Here is an 11,173-nt window from a genome sequence, read left to right on the forward strand (position 1 = left end):
TGTAAATCAGCTGCTCTGAAAATTTCCCCTAAGGACCTGGCCTTCTGAGATAGCAGGCTCGCCTCATGACTCATTAAGAAAAGTTGGATAACCCAGCAAGATATTCATATTAAGAAACATAATGAACAAAATCTTCAACTGTGGGTCTACAAATGGCACAGAGAGGCATTTTATGGTATTTTTCACACTTGTCTTTCTGTGCAAACCAGAACATATTAACTAGAGGAAGTTAGTAGAAGTGGGTGGCCCTCCCCACATGCTTCTGGGCATCTGACTTTATGAAGGATAGGGACATGGGCACAGAGCCCTCTACCTGTCTTCTACCTTTAATATGTGCTTAAGCATCATTTATTCAAGCCATGGACACTCCCTAGACCAATTCTCTGTTGACCGACAGGAGCATTCCTGAATAAAATGAGAGGCATGTCTGAAAATACCAAACACAGGAGAGGCAGAGGCGGGAAGCTTCCTTGCAGTTCAGTTTGAGGGTCCAAATGGTGTCTCTGCAAAGGCATCCAGCTTCCCAAAGACATGGGGAGTAGGGGGTCCAAGGCAGGCTAAATGTTTCTCCTGGGCTGAGTCTAACTGAATGTCTTTAGGGCACCTGATTAAGACCTAAGAGTTCTGGAGATGCAGAAGACAACCATGACCAGCAAACCTGAACTATTAAGAGATCTTGGCACAGGCCCTGCAGAAAATCTGATCTTGAGAAGAATCAGGTCTACCAGACTCCTAGTGCTAAGAGTAAATCACAGTAATCTTTATTTTCTATCACTTTCTCTTTCCAAAAGGTTGATAGCTCAAAATGTAAACTATTGTTGGAATGATTTCTGGGGAGGACAGGCAAGTCGCAAACTTAAAAATGAGTCACAATCAAGAAAGAGATCTGGGATACCAAATTCATTTTTCCAGGAACATGCTGGTATCAAGTGGTGAGCTAGCTCACAAGTGCCTACTCAGTCTACAACAAGTATCAAATATAACTCTTCCTTGGGATTCTAATCACCATTTATATAACACTGCTTCATTCTAAGTTCTACCCTGTAGCATCAAGAAGATACCTTTCATAGTGGTCATGTTTGTTGAAAGGTATAAGAGAGGAAAATAAAGCACTGCCCTTCTTTCCCAAGCTGCACAACTATTAGCCTGATTATAGAAAAATATCTCCCACTGTTCCACTCAGCCTTATGGAAAAATGTAGCCTCCTTGGAGCCACCTTGAAGGAAATTCATTGATGCACAGCCACACCATTCAAACGCAAGTTACATTCCAAATTCAGAGGTCAATTTCATCCTAGGGTATGCAGTTGGGTGGTCCTGACTTAGGACTCCCACACAGCTGCAACCCAGGTGCTAGCTAGACTGCAGCCTCATCCAAAGGTTCAATGTTAGCAAGGGATCAGCAAGCTTGAACAGATCTTCCTGCTATGATTTGGATAAGAAGTGGTCCTAAAGACTCACGTGTTGAGGGATTGATCCCCAGTGCAGCCATGTTCAGTGGTGGGGTTTTAAGGAAGTGTTTGGATCATGAGGGTTCTGATCTCATCAGTGGATTAATCCACTGCTAGCTAAACGGACCTACTGGGAAATGGGAGAAACTTGTAAATGGTGAGGCATGGTTAGAGGAAGTAGGTCACTGGAGGAATGTCCTGAAGGGTATTTCTTGTCCCTGACCTCTTCTTCTCCCTCTTCCTGCTCCCTGGCTGCCATAAGCAGAACAACTTTCCCCCTCCACAACCTTCCGCCACAATGTTCCACTTTACCTTGGGGCCAAGCAATAGAGCCAGCTGACCGTGAACTGAAACTTCTGAAACTGAGAGCCAAAATAAGTCGTTCCCTCCTCTTAAATTGTTCTTATCAGATATTTTGGCCACAGCAACAAAAAGCTGACTAACACACCTCCCATTGCCATAAATCTCTGATACTGCTCTGTCCATAGGTGGAGCTTGATTCCTTTCCCCCTGGAGTGTGGCCTGGACTTGGTGATGCACTTCTGTTGAACAGAACACAACAGGACACTGGGAGGCCAATTCTGAGAGCAGGTTATATGTTACCTCTTAGTTAACTTCCAGGTGTAAACACAGAGAGAAGGGATAAGGAATGGAGAGAAAATAGCTGAATGTAGTACACTAGGGTGCACTCTCTTATATGGCCCATGTGTGAGACATTGAGGCCCCCCAAGATGTAATGTAACTAACACCTTAATGGTGGCCTTGCAAGGGACCCTGAGGCACCCAGCAAGGCCATGCCAGATTCCTGACCCAAAGAAAACATGAGGTCATAGATGACTGCTTTAAGCTGCACATTTTGGAATAATTGGTGACACAGCAACAGAAAATTAATATACTAATGTGTTCTAATAAAGCAAAAAGAATGCCTTTATTGCAAACAAAAATTAATGGCATATGCCAGGAAAGCAAACCATCTTTTATGAAGCTAATTTCCACAGGAAAATATATATTTCCAGTCTAAGTGATTTACAAATCAACCCCTGGAACCTGACCCATTTCTAAGTTGGAGACTATCTCTATGCAGTTGATTTTTTCCACACACTTTGTTCCCTAGTGTGCTGGCATTGCTGAAACAGGCACTTCTGAACCACCAAAGTCTAGGGATAGTGTGTAAAATACCAAAGGAGGGCTGTTAGCACTTTTGCAATAATTCTGGCAATTTTTATTCATTTGCATTATCCAGGGGATTGTTCTCTGCTTTTCCTGCTGTTTTGTTTGGGGAAGTTATATCTCTGCTTCATGGGGCTTACAGAAACAATGAAGAAAAATGTTTTTCCAAAATTCCAGGGAGGCTAAATTTAAATTCATGCCAAAGGCCTAACTACAATGAAGAGAATTTTCTGTGTTTCGGTGGGGTTTTGTGTGGTTGACTGGTTGTTTAGTTGAGTTTGGGGGCTTTTTTTCTTTGAATAAATGAAAGTAAAAAGATGGTTGGACTATTTCTCTTCAGAGTCATGTTATGAGAAATTTGTTTTCCCCTCTTTTATATGGGAATAAAATACAACCTCAACAATTTAATTGTTGCTGGATAAGAACTACCTTTTAGCGTGGATACTTCATCCAGTAGGCTATATTTTGGCCTGGATACTTCTTCCATGAGTAGCTTAAGGTTCTAGTACCCTATTCTAAGCAGTAAAATAGTGATATTCTATTACATGCTGGGTCCACAGTATCTCTAGAAACTCTAAAGTCTCTGCCAACTGCCATGAAACCCTGCGAGACTAAAGCTGAGGCTGGTCCCCTCAGTGATGCTTGGAACCATGTCCTGTCCACTGACGGCAGAAATGTCACTCACCACACTTCTCTCCCCTCCCTCCTTTTAGTTAAGTTCCAGGTGTAAACACAGAGAGGAGGGATAAAGAATGGAGAGAAAATAGCTGAATGTAGAGCAATGTCTCTCATCCTTCAGAAACTGAGAGCCAGAACCACAGGTGACAGGTCTCACCCAACAGTGCTTACAAGAAATCCTTGTGTAGCAGCCTGGATCCAATCAGGAGACACAAACCACAGAGCAGGCCAAAGAGAGGAAGTCTGCCACACAGAACACCAACAGTGATGACAGATCGCTGTGTGACCTAAGGAAACTCTCCCTGCATCCCAGGGCTTGTCGCCGTCCATCCAAGCTGGTGACCTATGCTGGGTTCACAAATCTGACTATTCCAATAACTCAAGAAAATGGCAAAGAAAGCACACAAACACACAGAAGTACCTTTTCAAAATCCTGGGATGGCTCTGTGACCTTGGGGTCTGTGGAAAGAGAGAGAACTACAGGAATTCTTTACTCCTTTTTTAAAAATCTTTGTTTTTTAATTTTATTGATTTTTAAAATTTATATATGACAGCAGAATGCATTACAATTCTTATTACACATATGGAGCATAATTTTTCATAACTCTGGTTGTATACAAAGTATGTTCATACCAATTCATGTCTTCATACATGTACTTTGGATAATGATGTCCATCACATTCTACCATAATTTCTAACCCATGCCCCCTCCCTTCTTCTCCCACCCCTCTGCCCTATCTAGAGTTCATCTATTCCTCCCATACTCCCCCTCCCTACCCCACTATGAATCAGCCTCCTTATATCAGAGATAACATTTGGCATTTGGGATTTAGGATTGGCTAACTTAGCATTATCTTCTCTAACTCCATCCATTTACCTGCAAAGGCCATGATTTTATTCTCTCTTATTGCTGAGTAATATTCCATTGTGTATATATGCCACATTTTTTTATCCATTCATCTATTGAAGGGCATCTAGGTTGGTTCCACAGTTTAGCTATTGTGAATGTTTATTATAGCTGCTATAAACATTGATGTGGCCGTGTCCCTGTAATATACTGTTTTTAAGTCCTTTGGGTATAGACCGAGGAGAGGGATAGCTGGATCAAATGGTGGTTCCAATTGTCCCCATTTTCCAAGGAATCTCCATACTGCTTTCCATATTGGCTGCACCAATTTGCAGTCCCACCAGCAGTGTATGAATGTGCCTCTCTCCTCACATCCTTGCCAACACTTATTGTTGTTTGTGTTCTTAATAGCTGCCATTCTGACTGGAGTGAGATGAAATCTTAGAGTAGTTTTGATTTGCATTTCTCAAAACTCAACTCAATTGGATCAAGGACCTAGGAATAAAACCAGAGACCCTATGTCTAATAGAAAAAAAGTAGGCCCTAATCTCCATCATGTGGGATTAGACTCCAACTTCCTTAATAAGACTCCTTTGGCACAAGAATTAAAATCAAGAATCAATAAATGGCATGGACTCAAACTAAAAAGTTTCTTCTCAGTAAAAGAAACAATCTGTGAGGTGGACAGAGAGCCTACATCCTGGGAGCAAATTTTTACCCCTCACACATCAGATAAAGCACTAATCTGTAGGGTATATAAAGAACTCAAAAAGCTAAACACCAAAAAAAAAAAAACAAAAACAAAAACAAATAACCCCATCAATAAATGGGCCAAGGACTTGAACAGACACTTCTTTATTCTTATATAGGGGACACACAGGAGGAGGTTCCATGGAACATTCTATCCCAAAAAGGGCAAAGAGGTAGGATTACAAAGGAACAGGTGAGTGTAACTCAACCCCACCGGGTGACGCCTGCTCCTGGAGCCACGCCTCATTACCCGAGAGGAGGTAAAGCCCAAGTTATGCGGGGCACGATAATTGTTCAGTATCTCTCCTCAGGACTTAAGGGTGTGTATTTCCAGAGCGGCTCCCACAAGGGCTGAAGGAGGACCAAGGAAGGACCAGCCTGGAAGGAGGCGACCTACTGAGGAAGGAGGGCTTCAGCCACTGGACAGCGAGAAATGACCTGGAAGTGCTGGCCAGCAATAGGCCACCCAACTAGGATGCAGTAGTCAGCAACCAGTGACGTTGCTGTGCTCCTGCAGGGGTGTCCAGACCCTGAAGGAGACAGGAGGTCTTGGGAGCATCTGCAGGGGCTCCGGGCCCAGCCATGGCAGGAGCAGCAAAGGCCTGGCAGCCCAGGGCTCTGGCCCCCTGTTGAGAGACTGTGGGAAAATGATCACCAGACCAAGGCTGTAAAGGCACAGAGAAACTATGTTCTGGGCACATGGTGGGGATAGGTGACCCCAGAGGTTCTCAAGCCTCTGACCGTGACCCACGGCACCAGTGGCCAGAGAGACTTCCTCCAGCAGTGTCTCCCCCGTGTCCTCTACCGAGAACGCTTCACAGCATGATCACATGGCCTGAGACCAAGTCAGGAAATCCCTTTGTTTATCTCAGAGCTTAAAAAGAAGGGTGTACTCAGAGCTGAGAGGCAAGAAATTAGTACTAGACATGCCTTGAAAGATATGAACTACCAAAAGAAACATAAGAAACAGAAAATCTGACATAGAAAACTCCAGGCTCATAAATGGTCCCTGGGAAATTCCAGATACACTTAAGGCAGGAATGTTTTTCTCATCCCATAAGAACCACATTACTCTGATGTCAAAACCCCAAAACAGCACATGAAATCTACACACAAGTCTTTCTTCTGAATATAAATTTAAAAATCCTTCAATAATACTGAATTTGGAATACATAGTAATCATGACCATGCTAGGTTGATTCAAGGTATTCAGTTGTTTTAACATTCAAAAAAACTCTATAATTTGTCACATGAATATATATTTTTTAAAAAATTCATCACCTCAAGGAGGCTTGGAAAGCTTTTCACCTGGCTGTTTGAGGGAGCAGCTCGCTGATTCCAGGTCATGTGAGAACCTTTCTCAGAGCGGCTCCATAGAACAAAGTGCATGCAGTAACTGGTGAAATCCAAAATCTGCATTTGAGCTGAGAGTGTTACACCAACGCTTTAGCAATGTACGGTGTGAGGCGGCCCACCTGGAGGAAGCGGGCTGAGGCACACTGAAACTCTGCTCTACTTGTACAACATCTTGTAGATCTTAAGCTACTTCAAATTAAGTTTTCTTTAAAATATTGTGAGAAATCCTAAACACATAAATATTCCCTAATTGTTTAAAAATCAAGCTAACAAAAACTCAAAGCTGGAAAAGCAAATTGGAAAGATTTTCCTTACCAGAATAACTTTCAAAGTTCCACAGTTCTAACCCATTCATTCAACCTGTTAAATTCCATTTACCCAAAGGTAAATGGTTACTGTCCAATTAGTCCTTCAACACCCGGCAAATTGTTGGGTGGGCAATACTGTAGCCACCTCACCAAATCTAGCCCACCTCCTGTCTTTGTAGGACCTGTGAGCTAAAGGTGGTTTTACTATTTTTTTTTTTCCAAGGCCAGCCTGGGCAACTTAATGAAACCCTCTCTCAAAATAAGAAAAAAGTGCAGAGGATGTGGGTCAGTATTAGAGCACCCCTGGTTTCAATCCCTAGTACTGAGGGGGAAAAAAAAGATACACATGGGGGATACAAAAAGGACTGAAACTAGTTCATATCATGCTATACTCTAGACTCTAGCGGATATTCTGACTAAAGGCCAGCAAGGGCACAGTGGAACACAACCATAGTCCCAGCTACTTAAGAAACTGAGGCAGGAGGATCACTTCAACCTAGGAGTTCAAGGTTGGCTTGGGGAACACAGGAAGACTCCTGTTGAAACAAAAGAAGACAAACAAAAAACCAGTATATCTGACTAAAAGCCAAACTGATATTTTAATAATTCATAAAGAATTATTATGTAAAGGAGCATTAACAAAGCAATACATTAAGGCTAGGGATGTGGTTCACCTGTAGCATGTCAGCTTGGCATGTATGGAGCCCTGGGTTAGATACACAACAGTGCTTCCTGCTTTATGAAAAAAGTAAAAATTATTTTAAAAGAAAAAAAAGCAATACATTAGAGCTCTTCTTTGTTTATTTATTTATTGTGGTACTGGGGATTGACCTTGCCCATAAACTACATCCCCAACTCTTTTTTATTTTGATACACTGTCTTGCTAAATTGCCAGCTTGGCCTTGAACTTGCAATCCTCTTATCTCAGCCTCCCAAGTTGCTGGGATTATAGACATACACCACTGCATCTGGCTAGAGCTCTTTTATAATTACATGAAGGAAGGCATTCTATTTATCCATATGTATTAATTATTACTAATTACATAAATAATATTATAAAAATACACATTTTTTTCTGTTATATAAATATTCATATTACAGGGCTGGGGTTGTGGCTCAGCAGTAGAGCAGCTTGCCTAGCACATGTGAGGCCCTGGGTTTGATCCTCAGCACCACATAAAAATAAATAAAATAAAGGTATTGTGTCCAATTACAACTAAAAAATAAATATATTTTTTTAAATTCATATTACACAAAAACATAATTATACATTCAATTATTACTTAATTCCTATTTGTTATTTATATAATTGAATTATATGTTAACCATGGTTCAGTCTTAACTACTTTATATTAAAACTGTATTGGAAAATACTATTTGAACCTCTTTATAAGATATGTAAAATTCTAATCTACCCATGGGAGTTCAGCCTGGTTTAATTTAGGCATAAGACATATGTCTGCCACCCCTCTCCTCTTTAGCCTTTTCCTCTTTCCTACCTGCTACCTCTGTGAATTAGGACAAATAAGTATAAATAAGATATAACTCCAACCTTGCAGTGGCTGCATGTGCTATCTTGAGGAGCATGATCCTCAGGAACTCAGCCCCAACCACATCTGGCCAGGCACACTTCCCTGAAGAGCAGCTCCCTACCCTGGCCAAAAAAGCCCCACATACAAACAAGGGCTGGGGTGTAGCTCAGTGATAGAGCACTTGCCTAACATGAGTGAGGCCCTGGGCTCCTTCCCCAATGCCCCCCCCCCCAAAAAAAAACACTAGGTGAATCAGGTCAGCTTTTATTGTGACATCAGTATATTTATTTCACACAAACCCTTTTGCTAAACTACTTCACAAAACTGCTACAGGTACATTGTTAACATTTTGCGCATGTGTAAAAATATAGATTTTGTTTTTGTTTTGACCAATTAAATGAAATAGGGAAGTGTGGCTTTTTTTTTTTCTGTAGTTTTGGTGAAGAGCTTTGTTTTTTATTTTTCAATAGGTCTTACATTTGTTGAGAAATAGGTAGTGATTTTCAGGGGACGAAGCCTGGCTAGGATTTCCTTTAAGCCTCTGGCTGCAGTCCTTGGTTTCAGTCACAAATGTTCAGGCTGGTCTTGGGCAGAGCAGCATGCAGGTTGCTTGTGTTAGGTGCTCTCAGCCTCCTCCACCACCTTCACCCTGACCTCTCCATTTCTCAGTAGCTATGTGATGTATGTGGGTTTTGATTTTTTTAAACCTTTTGCACTTATGTATTGCATGCATTTCTCAAAGACAGGTGTTTCTTAAATTTGAATCACAAATTTAAAATGTTCTTGATGGTGCAACCTTCTGCACCATGACTATCCATATTTGTTTCCCCTAAGGCTCCTGAGCAGGTCATCTGTTTCTGTGCCCGGAGAAAATGCTAGTGTGCTACTAGTTCTCCTTTCCTAACAAAAGCGCATCGTACCGTGCTGTTTGATTTGGGCTCTTGCGTACAACTTGGGGTTGCAAACTAATGGGGACTTAGGGTGTAGCACCGGTGATTGAGTTCTCAAGTGACATTACAATGATCTGATTTTGGACTGTGAGATCCTTTAAGGCTGGGACGTTTTTATTTATCTTTGTTGTCTCCAGCCCCAAATACTCTGTGCCTAGCTCATAAAAGCACTAAACAAACGTCGCTCAGTTGTATGTAATATAGCAGGAGGAAGGGAAGGGCACAAGTTTTGCGCTGCCCCTGGAGCTGAAGAGGTCCCCCCAAGAGGCCGGAGCACACGAGCTGCCGGCAGAGGGCGCGCTTGCACCAGTGGCTGCGATGCCGTTTCCTTCGCCGCTTGCTCTGGGCTTGAGCGTTTCCTCAAACCCCACCAACCGAAACTGGCCGGAAATTTAAATTTAAACCTGCACAAACGCATTAGGATACCGTCAGTTGCACAGGGCAAACCCCAGTTATTGTTAGTCCAGGAAGGCACAAGAACTATCCAGAATTAGTTTTTAAACTAAAATTAGTTTAAAACACTAAGCCATGGCCACTTGCAACGTCAAACCTGAAAAAGAAAAATGCTGCCTGGTTTGTTTTTTGGGAAATTTTAATAATTTTTATTGCAGGCCCCTTATGTTCAGAGGGCGCCCTAGCTCGTCTAATCTAACTACCTCATTATCTCAGATGAGGAGACTGAGGTTTATGAAAGTAGTCATTTAGACTTCACGGGGGACCTATGGACAGAGAAATTATGCTTCCCTCAAAACTGAGCTTTCAGCATGTACAAAAAAATGTGGAAAGGTGGCCATTGGAAGAAAGGCAACTAGATCTTTCCCTCCCTGTCTCTATTTATACTTAAACAGAAATATTAATGAGCTGGGGTGTAGCTCAGTGATAGAACCCTAAGCCCAAGGTCCATCCCCAACAGCATACAAAATAAAAAAAAATAAAAATATATACTTATGTCTAAGTTTATGTATATGTAAATATATTTTACTTTATATATTTAATGTACATAAAAATATATACATGTATATGTTCAAAGGTGTGTTTTTTCAGGCCCTGTAGAGAGGCAGCACAGGTTCAGTATATGACTGTGACCCATTCAGACTTCCTGGGTTTTAATTCTGGTTCATCATTTCTTAGTTCTGTGAACTTGAGGAAGTTACTTAACTCTCTGCTTTCATTTCCTCTTCTATACATGAGGTTAATAACAGGATCTATTTCATTGGATTATTTTAAGGGTAAAACAAGTTAATTTTTGTAAAGCTCTTAGGACAGTGCTTGGTACACAAAAAGTGCTACAATAATCATCTGCAAAAATAAAAAGCTGGGCATGATGGTGCATGCAAGTAATCCCAGCTACTGGGGGAGACTGAGGCAGGAGAATCATAAACTGGAGACCAGCCTGGGCAGATTAGTGAAATCCTATCTCAAAGTTTTAAAAAATAAAAAACGCTGGGGATGTAGCTCAGTGGTAAAGCACCACTGAGTTCAATCCCTAGTATTGGGGGTGGGGATGGGGAGATGAGGGAAGAGAAAGAAAAATATAAACAAAAAAACAAACAAGGGATGGTGATGTGCACCCATAGTTCCAGCTACTCCAGAGACTGACAGGAGGGTGGCTTGAGTTCAGGAGTTCCAGGCTAGCCTGGGCAAACATAGAAAGATTTGGACTGGTGCACACACACATACACACCCCAAAGAAGAAGAGAAAAAGAAAAAACACATAAAAATTTGGAAGACGCTATTTTAATAACAAATATGAAGAACATTCCAAGGGTTTGTTTTAAAGTTTGAAAGTAGGGTTTTAATATATCTTTTTTTTTGGGGGGGGGGAATCAATTGTGTGATAAATGATAAAGGGGTAAGAAAAAATATGTGGTTTATCAATCTGACTACCAGACTGAGCAAAAAGCCTTAAGTTATGATTCCAGCTGAGGGTTTGATTTCCACAGTCCCCCCAAATTATGATATATTTCTCACTTTGTAAAGTTTAGAAAGTAATAACCTCAAACTCTCCTAGAACCAATTGCTTAAAACTTTTCTAATGTATCTCTTTCCCCAGCCCTGACTTTCTTACTTCAGAGCAACCAAAGAAGACCCTCTTTAAGGCTTCTCTCTCTCTCTCTCTTTTTTTTTTTTTT

At 41.4% G+C, this 11,173-nt stretch overlaps 1 protein-coding gene across 4 annotated transcripts in view; it reads right to left on the reverse strand.

The window, feature by feature from the left end:
- Positions 1-11,173, reverse strand: part of Msra (methionine sulfoxide reductase A) — a 306,864-nt gene that overhangs the window by 213,206 nt on the left and 82,485 nt on the right. The window lies entirely within an intron of this gene.

Source organism: Marmota marmota, unplaced genomic scaffold (genome assembly GCF_001458135.2).
Source record: "Marmota marmota marmota unplaced genomic scaffold, marMar, whole genome shotgun sequence".
Lineage (NCBI taxonomy): Eukaryota > Metazoa > Chordata > Mammalia > Rodentia > Sciuridae > Marmota > Marmota marmota.